The sequence below is a fragment of the Equus caballus genome, chromosome 15, assembly GCF_041296265.1.
Source record: "Equus caballus isolate H_3958 breed thoroughbred chromosome 15, TB-T2T, whole genome shotgun sequence".
NCBI lineage: Eukaryota > Metazoa > Chordata > Mammalia > Perissodactyla > Equidae > Equus > Equus caballus.
Window position 1 is genome coordinate 52,996,044 of NC_091698.1, and position 10,700 is coordinate 53,006,743.

A 10,700-nucleotide genomic window follows, 5' to 3' on the forward strand; every position below is an offset into this window, starting at 1 on the left:
CACACAGTTACAAAAATTTTTCCTTCTAATGGGAACTTTAAAGATTTACTCTCTTAGCAACTTTCAAATGTGCAGTACAGTGTTAGTGACTATAGTCCACCACGCTGAAAATTACATTCCCATGTCTTATTTATTTTATAACTGGGAGTTCGTGAGAATACATTTTGACGTGAAAAGAATCAAGAGACGGTCTTCGCTATTGTTTTAAGGTTGTTAGTTTAAGATATGAAAAATAACTAAGCATTCTAGTCCTCATTTGCTGTCACTGAGAACGTTTCTGTCATCTGAGATTCTGAAACTAAGCCTGTGATGTTCATCCAATAGATTCTGGTTCCCAGACCCTGAAACTGCCTGCCAAGAAAGAATCGCACATCTATCTGAGTAATCTCTATTTTTATCCTGAAAAACGGAGAAAAGAATTTCCTAAACCACTGGGATGAGCTGCTGTTTACTATTACCTCCAGAATGAGGACCACTGTGTTCGTGAAGGTAGGAATGGAATTTCTTCTTGAAGCACTAAATGCAAGTCTATTAAGAGAAACAAGTAGCCTTTAGCTCCTCTTTCAAATTTTGTTTGGGGACATTGAACATAAGGAAGCAGAAAGGCCAATGAACATAAAATAGCTATGCTTTTAGGATGGCTAACCTTTGGTAGCAAAAGAAGCCTGTGGCTCCCACGGGCTGGTTGGTTTGGGCTGCGGGAGGCCCCTGGTGCCTCGGGGACCCCCACCCAGAGCTGTGCCTGAGGACCTGCACACCATAGGAAACTGTTTTTGGCAAGCTTGGTTATTAATAACAGAAAGCATTGCCATTAATAATCTTCCTTGGAGCTCTTATAAAAATAGAACTGTAGTGCCATGAGGGAGTCTTTTTGGGCCAAGTTATTAGCCGGGTCTACGCTCACATGCTTTAGGAGAGCGCCAACTGATTACTCTGGGCTCAGGAGCACCTTTCGAGGACTTCCAGATCTAGGCCCTATACAAATAGTGAGTAGAAACACTCCATTTATATAGCTCCTGAGTATTTGCAAAGAGTTTCACAGGCATTCTCTCACTATGCCCGGGAATAGGCAAACGCCATCCCCTCCTGACTTGGGCTCCTGGGGGCAGGTGAAGTTCAGGGACCATGATTGTTTAAGGCTTCAAATGGCATCCACTTTGTTTGGATGCCAACCCCTTCTGGTTGCCAAATCTTACAAGGCCCCAGACAACTGGAGCCAAAAGATCAGGTCACTACTGGTTAGCATCAGGATGGTGTTGAAGGCCTGAGTCAGAAATTAATCACACCAGCTATTCTCTGGTTCACCCTGTGGTTATCCCCATGGTCAATAGTGAAACTGGATGTGACAGATCCAGATTTCACATTTCAGACGGAGGATAAATAAGCACTTTTGAAATCTGCCAGGACTTATTTTGGCCAAATCCTGGTATTTGATCTGTGGTCTATTTGCTGTTTACATTCTAGACGATCCTTGGCACTCACTGGGTATTTATCCTTATAAATGCCTTGCAAGCTAAATGTGTTAGGGACTAAGATTACAGTATTGTCTGTGTGTGTGTGTGTGTGTGTGTGTGTGTGTGTGTGTGTGTGTGTATCTGGAGGGTGGTGGGACAGTAAGAAGCTACAAAGAGAGCTGGTATCTGCTGCTCCCTTTCTGGGTTGTGTTTGGGAGGTGGGGGGAACTAACAAGAAGGAGGCTTTAGGAGTAAGAAGACTGGGATAAGTGAGCTAGGCCTATCCACCTCTGCCTTAGCTTCGCTTTGGAAACGTAGATTTCTAGACAAAGCTCTAATGAATCACAGTTTCTAAGGGTGGGGCACAGAGATCTGCATTTCAAACAACCAGGTAATTTTGATGCATTGGTTGGTTTGCAAACCACTGGAATACCAATAACACTGTAAGCTCACTGTAAACAGCACTGGACTAGGAGTCAGGGTCCTGTGTTTCAATTCTGCTACCAGCTGCTGTGTGACCTTGTATAAGTCACGTTGCCTCGCTGGGTCTCAGTTTTCTTATCTGTAAAACAGGTGGTGGACTTAAATAAGTGCTAGCATTCCATCCAGCACCCATATTATAATTCAAAGGTTGTCTATGACACAAACATCTGGAGCCGCTGAGGGGTTCTGTGAAGATCTCTGTGTGGATGCAGGGAGGGAAGAGAGGCGTGGGTGTGGAGGCAAGAGGGGAAAGAGTCTCAAGCAAGTGGGCTCTCCATTAGGGTGAATCCCTGAAGCTTATATACTTTGAGGGTCCCTCTTTAAGGAAAAGAATGCAAAATTACCATTAAAAATTAGATATTAAAGTGAGTATCGATTTAGAACGATAAAAGAAATCACAGCAAACTATGTATTTTATGAAAAATATCATAAATACAGAATCCAGAAAAATAACATAATTTTTGTTTGCTGAGGAAGATTAGCCCTGAGCTAACATCGGTTGCCAATCTTCCTCTTTTCTTTACTTAAGGAAGATTAGCCCTGAGCTAACATCTGTGCCAATCTTTTTCCACTTTATATGTGGTCACCACCACAGCATGGCTGATGAGTGGTGTAGGTCTGCACCCAGGATCCGAACCCACAAACCTGGGCTGCCAAAGCAGAGTGCGCTGAACTTAACCACTACACCCAGGGCCAGCCCCAACATAATATTTTTATTATGATACATCTTTACAATACCTTTTTCCTATAGTTTAGGTCTACATACACTTTGATTTTCTCTTCATGTGACAGTAGTTTTGTATTATCACTTTCTTTGGAGAGAATAGACAGACAAGTCAGTCTTTCCTCCAATGTGTTTGAAACTTGTTTTTCTAAGCTATTGGTGATTTAGTAAAGCTTCTTTCAGTTTCACAACTCATTGCTGGTAATGTCATGTGTGTTTTTAGCATTGTAGTCAAGTCTAGGAAGACCCTAATGGAGTTTCTCTCCATTCAGAGCTATAAGAGCTGGAAGAAGTTTTCCGTATACTGGCTTCAGTCATCTGCGTTATAATTCTTGTTTTTTCTCCATTACCTGAATAGTTCCGATGCTGGGTGCCACAGGTCACATTCATGTCACAAATGCCCTCTGTGGCTCCACGTTCAGACGTTGGGTGAGCTGGCAGAGCAGACCGTCGAAGCCATTCCTATGGTGGAGGCTGGCCATCCCTGAATCACAGGTGCACGTGCCACCAACATCCCCTAAACCCACACCAGATGCAGCCTCAGCTTGGATTCTTCTTCGCCAGATCCCCAAATGCCCACGGCCACTCCACAGCTGCCTGACCCCTGGGACACAGGGCAGAGGAGGAGGGAGAGTGGAAAGAGGCTGCAGTCTTAAACTATTGCAGTTAGAGATACATATATTATATTTATATACGTGCATTTTATTATTTATAGTGTGTATGGTATAATACATATTACAGGGAAAATTTGTGACTTGTATAATATTATATAAAGTTACTCACTATATATATATCTACTATATGCATATATACACCATATATACACAATATATACTATATATTATATATATAACATATATTATACATTATATAATATATAATATATATACACATACTATATATGTTGTAAACATATACACACACACACACTCACAGATATATTGCAAAATTGACAAAAATATATGGCCATGTGAACCCATTGCTGGCACTCTTTGAGAGCCACGGAGGAGCCAGTGCAAGGAGTGGCCCTGGAACTTAAAGCTTTGCTGACTTTACAGTAGATCTATCTCTGCTCTCACTCTGGGACAGAGCCCAGGGTTGACTGTGGGAATCACAGGGCTGAGATTCTTGCCCTGAGGGTGCTGAGTGTTTTGAAATGTTGGGGCTCATACCTCTAGGGTAAAGAGCTGTGCCCACAGCAGTGGTGTGGGTGTGGGCCTAGCTGATACTCCTTCCCTCTCTTCTCTCATCCCCTGCCTGGGAATCGGGAAGGCTAGAGTCACACCTGTCCAGGAAACTGAGCTGATACTCCCCAGTTAGCTTTCTTTATCACCCCCTCTTCATAAAAAAGGTGAGGGATAATCTTTCAGAGGAGTGGGGAGGAAAATTCTAAGATGAATAATTATCTCAAAAAAGGGCTGAGAAAGAGCAGCACTTCCTTGGCACCCACTTAAGGAGAGTCAGGCAAGCCTAGCCTGTCAGAGGATCCACCAAAGAATATGGCTGACATTGTCATGCTGGGAGCAGAGCAGGGAGAGGCTTCAGCAAGGATGGGAGAGGGAACCCTGCTGGGGGTGGGGAGTGGGACTGGGCAGGGAAGGTGCCTGTCTGGGTGATCGACTTCAGGAGGCAGGAGACAAATGGAGACCTTCCAGAATCCCCAAATATGTGAATACACAACAATATAGACTATACCCAATGGAAAGTGGACACAAGGACAGCAGAGAACAATCACGTCCTCTTGTAATGCAGTTGTTGCACAGTTGGCCAGGTTCACTCACACTAGCTAAGTGACATTCTGGAGCACTGAGCTTCCAGAGGGAGAAATGCACAAGTGAGCCTCATCCAAAGTGCACCGGTGTCATAGGCATTGTGGGTCACAAAGGATAATCAAGCCCTCATCATCAAATTAATATCATGAGCGTACTTTAAAATTCTTAGTTCTGAGTGGCTGAGGCCACTCTCAGCTCCTAGAGAACACCTGTAGTTCCTTCCAACTGGCCTTCTCACAACAGGACAACTTACTTCGCAGAAGTAAGAGAGAAACTCTCTCTCTAGTTTACAAAGACAGAGGCTTATATGAAGTAACATGATCATGGGGGTGAGGTCCCATTACTTGTGACATATAACATAACGTAATCAAGGAAGCGACATCCCATCACCTTTGCCTTATTCTATTTATTAGACACAAGTCACAGACTCCACATGCAGTTAAAAGGAGGGGACTATACAAGGATGTGACTTGTTGGGCATCACTGTAGAGTGTGTCTACCACATTCGACTTTGTGTCTGATTTCTTTTATTCAATCTGATGTCTATGAGACTCATCCATGTTGATGAATGTATCCATTGTTCATTTTTTTCACGTTGTATAGTATTTCTCTACATGAATAAACCACAGTTTATCTATACATTCTACTACTCATGGATATTTGGGATGTTTCTACTTTTTGGTTTTTGTGAATAAAGCTGTTTTACATATTCTTGCACATATCTCTAGATGAACATGTGCATTCGTTTCTCTGGGATATGTAATCAGACATGCTTAGGTTTTTTTAATTCTGTAATTTAATTTATTTAACACTTGTTTACACTAAGCCCTTCTTGTGGCAATTTTAAAATTCGCGGCTCGGGATTGGGCTGGAAGATCAAAGAGGGGTTGACTTTTGATGTGACGGTTATGGTTCACCTCCGCCCCCCTTGCCAAGGGCCGTGGTGATTGTGGCCTATTGTATGAAAGCTTTGCTGATGATTCCTCTCCCCTCCGCCTTTTCTTTCAGTAACCAATAAAACATAAAACAGCACCCACCCTCCCTAAACTTGAGGGACTGCCTCGTGGCTGCTAATCTGGTTTCAGCGGGATCTAGGTTTCCAGCTCACAGGGACACCCCTTTCTGGGCTTTTCTCAGTGCATGGTTTCAGTCTGCACATGTCTGAGAGGCCTGGACAACACAGGACCCCTACAAAGCCCTCCAAAGGGCCAGAGCCTAACTCTAACCAGAGGAAGACGGCTGGAGTCGGGCTCCACCCCAGGAGGAGGCTTTCCCCTTCCAGTGCCAGGGAAATGGAAAGATTCGGTCATATTCGAGAGGAATGGCCAGGTGATGAACAAAACTTATAAGTACACAAAAAGAGAAATACTCCAGGCTTTCCCCATAGCTTGAGATTTCTTCCACTGGCCAGGAGCTAAACAGGTCTCACAAGGAATCCTTAAATACAGGTGAATCCCATTTTAAGGATATCCAGAGCTAAAAATAGAATTCAGAATAATTCGTAGAGTTATTCTACACAGCAGCTTTTGCATGGAAGGGTTTGTTCCTGTCATGACTGCCCATCTAATCATCCAGGTAGAAATTTCAAGTCCTGTTCAATTAATGTTGCCGCGTCTCTCACACCCAATCCACAAAATTACAAATTCTATCAGCGTAATCTCATAATCATGTGTTTAATATATCTCTTCTTCTTCATATCCATGAGTCTGCTCCAAAGTCCTGCATCGTTGCTTCCTGGATTCATAATGATGGCTACCACTTACTAACATTCACCGTGTGTCGAGAACTATGTAAGGCACTTCCTATAAGTCACATCATTTAATTTCAGAACATTCCTGAGAGGTAGATACTTTTCTCTCCAACCTCCCTATGAAGACAGAAAGACTCAGAGAGTTTGGACCTCACAAGGCCATGCAGCTCATAATAGCAGAGATGGAATTCAAACCTGGGTGTGTCAATGCTAGAGTCTGTTACACTCTAATGTGGCGCTCTACTGGCTAGGCGATCCTGCCCTGGACAATAAGGGGTGTGCTCTCCTCCACTGATGAAATGATTTAATGGTGGAGAACCGGAAGTGGTTTCAACAGGAAGTTGCTCCCGCTCCTCAACTATTGCCAGAAAGGAAGGCCCAAGAACAACTATTCTAAAAACACAACAGTCATTTTGGCAGAAGTCTTTGAAATTTAATTAACATGTACCCAATAATATTATGCAACAGGTCAAATCATTCAGTTCCTTGTGGGTACATTTTCCACATAGTTTATTCTGGCATGATCATTCATTCATTCAGCCTGTATTTACAGAGCACCTATAATATGCCAGGCACTCTTCTGGGTGCTAGAGATATAGCCATGAAAAAGAAGACAAAGTCCTTGCCCTCTTGAAGCTTGCATCTTAGTAGGAGAAATAGAACACAGGCAATAAATAGATAACCAGACAAAAGGATGAAGGATCATATATAAGTGCTATGAGGGACACGTATACGGTGCTGTCATAGACAATAACAGGGGTGGGGCGACATTTAACCTGAGACATGAAGAGTAAGGAGGAGACAGCCGTGCTACATGCAGCAGGAAGGAACTTTCAGGCAAACACATCCTGTGTGCAAAGCCTCTGAGCCATCACAAGGCTTGGATTTTCCTAGGAACTGAAAGAAGTTGGGTGTGATGGCAGCGTGGTGACTGAGGAGGAGAGGAACAAGAGATGAAATTGGTGGGATAGACTGGAGCCAGATGGCACATGGCAAGGAGTTTGGGTTTTGTTCTAAGTGCAATAGGAAGGCGCTAAAGGATTTGAGAGAGGAGTAGCATAAAAAGATTTATGTTTTTAAAAATTCACTCTAGGTTCTGTGTGGAAAGTGCATTGGAGAAGGGCAAGGATGAAAGTGGGGAGACCAGTTTTAAGACTTTTGCTTTCCCCATTACTCTTGTAGTGGTCCAAATGATATTGGCTGAATTCTGTCCCCCTAAATTTCATATGTTGAAGTCCTAACCCCCAGTACCTCAGAATGTGAGTGTATTTGGAGATGGGGCCTTTAAAGAGGTCATAAGGTGAAATGAGGTCATTAAGGTGGGCCCTAATCAAATATGATAAGTGTCTCTATAAGAAGAGGATATTAGGACACAGACACGCACAGAGGAAAAGACTGTGTGAAGACAGGGAGAAGATGGCATCTACAAGCCCAGGAGAGAGGCCTCTAAAGAAACTAACTCTGCTGACACCTTGATCTCAGACTTCTAGACTCCAGAATTGTGAGAAAATAAATTTCTGTTGTTTAAGCCACTCAATCTGTGGTGCTTTGTTATGGTGGCCCTGACAAACTAATACACCAAGTGAGAAATGATGCAGCATGGGCCAGGCTGGGGGCAGTGAAGATGAAGAGATGTAGGTGGACTTGAGATGTATTTCTGAGGAAGGATTGACAGATGGGTTAAATAGGAAGAGGGAGGAATTAGGGGTGACCTCCAGATCTCTGGCTTATGCGACCAGAGGGGATGGTGGTGCCATTTACTGAGAAGGGGAAGGCTGGGGAGGAGCATATTTGGGGAGAGAAATCAAAAGCTCTTGACCTGTTAAATTTGAGATGCGCATTAGACATCTGAGTGGAGACGTGGAGTAGGCAGACAGCTGTAACAAGTCTGAAGATCAGGGGAAATGCAAGAGCTGGAGATATAGAGTTGACAGTCACATGCATATCTGTGGTATTGAAAGCCAAGGGAGTCAATGAGCTCACTTAGAAGGGTAAAGGAAAGAGCTGAGAGCCTTGCAAGACACCCACATTTGGATATTTGGCAAGGGAGGAAGAGTCAGGAAAAGAGACTGAGAAGGAGTAGCCAGTGAGGTGGGAGGAAAATCAGGAGTCTATGGTGTCAGTCAAATGAGAATAAAGTTTAAAGAATGAAGAAATGGTCAACTGTGCCAAATGCTACTGAACAGCTGAGTGGGATGAAGATGGGAGAACGTTCCATGGATTTGCCAGCATGGAGGTCATTTTTCCCTTGGCAAGAGCACTGGAGTGTGGTTGCTTCAGTTAAAATGAAGTGGGTTAAGAGTGAATGGGAAGTGACTAAATGGAGACAAGATGTGTAAATACCTTTTAAAAATTTGATTTTGGAGAAGAGTAAAGGATGAAGTGACAGCTGGAATGATTGAGGAGGCAGGACAGCAGAGAGTGAGGGAGAGATTGGTGTCACAGGAGAGGGAGGAGAGATCTGAAGGAGTGAAGATCTCCTTTGGGAGAGAAGGAGGGAGATCCTGGGTGCCCTTGGAAAGGCAGAGCTTGGACAGGAGGAGAGACACTTCCTCTCTGCGTGTTAGCATAGAAGGAGGAGATGCTGGTCGATTTAGGCTCCATCCAATGCCTTCCATTGTCGCAATGAAGCAGGGAGCCAGGTCATCAGCTGGAAGGGGGAAGAGAAGGGAGTTCTTGAGAAGGCAGGAGAGGCGAGGAAAGAGCCAGTGGTGTGTTGGTCCAGGTCCTGCAAGAAGCAGATGCCAAGAAGCGAATAAACATACAAGGATTTTATTAGTGGAAGTGTGTGTGCAAAAAAATGGGGAGGTTGGGAGAGCTCTCAGGAGGGTTGGGTGGAAGCGTGCTAGATTATCGTGAAGTTTAGAGACGGTTTGGCAAGACCAAGGGGGAGCCAAAGTCAGCCGTCAGAGGAATCCCCTGGTTCCTTGGAACAAGCTTGACTTGTTATCCCTTCTGAGCTCAGCCATTGGCTGGAAACAGGCCATGAGAAGGTGGCCTTAGTGTCCACACAGTCATGGATTTCAGAGCACAGTGACTGGGGCTTTGGTTAACGCTCTCTGTGAGGCATTCTCACAGCGGCCACAATGGGGAAGAAGAGCTTGCTAGAACAGAGGCAGTCATGCTGCAGGACAGTGTTGGGCACCCATCTGAAGTTCGTGATTATGAATTTAAAGTGAAAGCTGTCTTTCAGTGGAAACCATAATTCTCAGATTTAAACACTTCATGAATGCGTGGTTGAGCTCTATGGCTCTGTGGACAGTTGGTAACTCCCAGTAGGAAGAAATTTTAGGCCAACTTCAACGAGGCCAATATTTTCTGGGTGAAAATTTGAGATTTTGACTTCTCATTTGTTTGTGGTCTGGATTGGTCCCGGAAGTATTCTCTGAGAAAAACCATTCCTTCAATAGTATTGTCCCAGCCCACCTTTGAAAAGAGATGGGATTGCCATTGTTCAGGAGAGAGTCATGGTCAGGTCCTTAATTCTCATAACAGGTGCCACAAGGGAGCTCCTGACAAATCGATTTTTATAAATATTTTCCTGATAACAAAAGTAATAGAGAAAATTTGGACACTACACTGTCTGCAATCTGCCCGTATTTCTCAACTTCCCCGGGGGTCCCCTGCAGTTCGTGGACAGTTCCTATATATAGTCTTCTGTGTAGAAGTAACCAGTTAATATTTTATATCCTTTATTTTTTTCCTCAGTGTTTCAGGCTGTACATCATATTTTGTTACTGATTTTTTTAATTTAACTTTGGTATTACAAAGATTGGTCAGATCATGAAAATTATGATATAGAAAATAATTGTTAATCATTGTTAATACTTTCTAGTATGTCTTTGGACATATTAGATCAATTTTTAAGATTACTGATCTGCCTTTAATCAATAATAGAAAATTATTCAGCTGGATTTTTTCAAATAATATAACTTTGAACTACGTACGACTCAACTTCTAACAAATATTCATGGAGGATTGCCTGAAGGATATGCAGTCCTCTCTTTAGACAATGTAGAGCTTATTCTTGGGTCCAAATAAGGTTAAGTTTACTCCCAGGGGTTGATGGATTTGCCCTTCCTCCTCTGTCACCTCATAGAACCGCTCTTCCTACACTGAGGTTTGGAGTTTCACCCACAGGGACCTCTGGAAATGGCTGTAGAAGGCTTCCTGCTGGACAGATGGCTGAGAAGCTGTTGAGGAACCGGAGACTTCTGTGTGAGAACTCGGAGGAACATGTCACTCGGTCTCCGAACAAGGAAAGGGGAGCTATTGCTGAGGAACTGGTTTTCTTTTCTCTTTCATACATTGTCAGTTTCATAACTTTCACATTTTCGTTTTTGCTTTGAACCATGGGAAGCTCAGAGTCGAATTCATATCCTACTTGTGGTAATTTTATAAGATCAGTATAAATCACTGACTACTAACTTTCCTTCTACATTAATCTCCTTTCTTCTACTTCTTTATTTTCTCCTTACTCCTGATTTCTTTATCAAATTAAAAAAAAATCTGATTGA

At 43.3% G+C, this 10,700-nt stretch overlaps 1 long non-coding RNA gene across 1 annotated transcript; it reads left to right on the plus strand.

Moving 5' to 3' along the window:
- Positions 1 to 356: 356 nt before the first annotated feature.
- Positions 357 to 10,700, plus strand: LOC138917673 (uncharacterized). The gene is made up of 2 exons (XR_011426017.1): positions 357 to 489; positions 10,324 to 10,700. It is a non-coding gene; the product is annotated as an uncharacterized lncRNA (long non-coding RNA).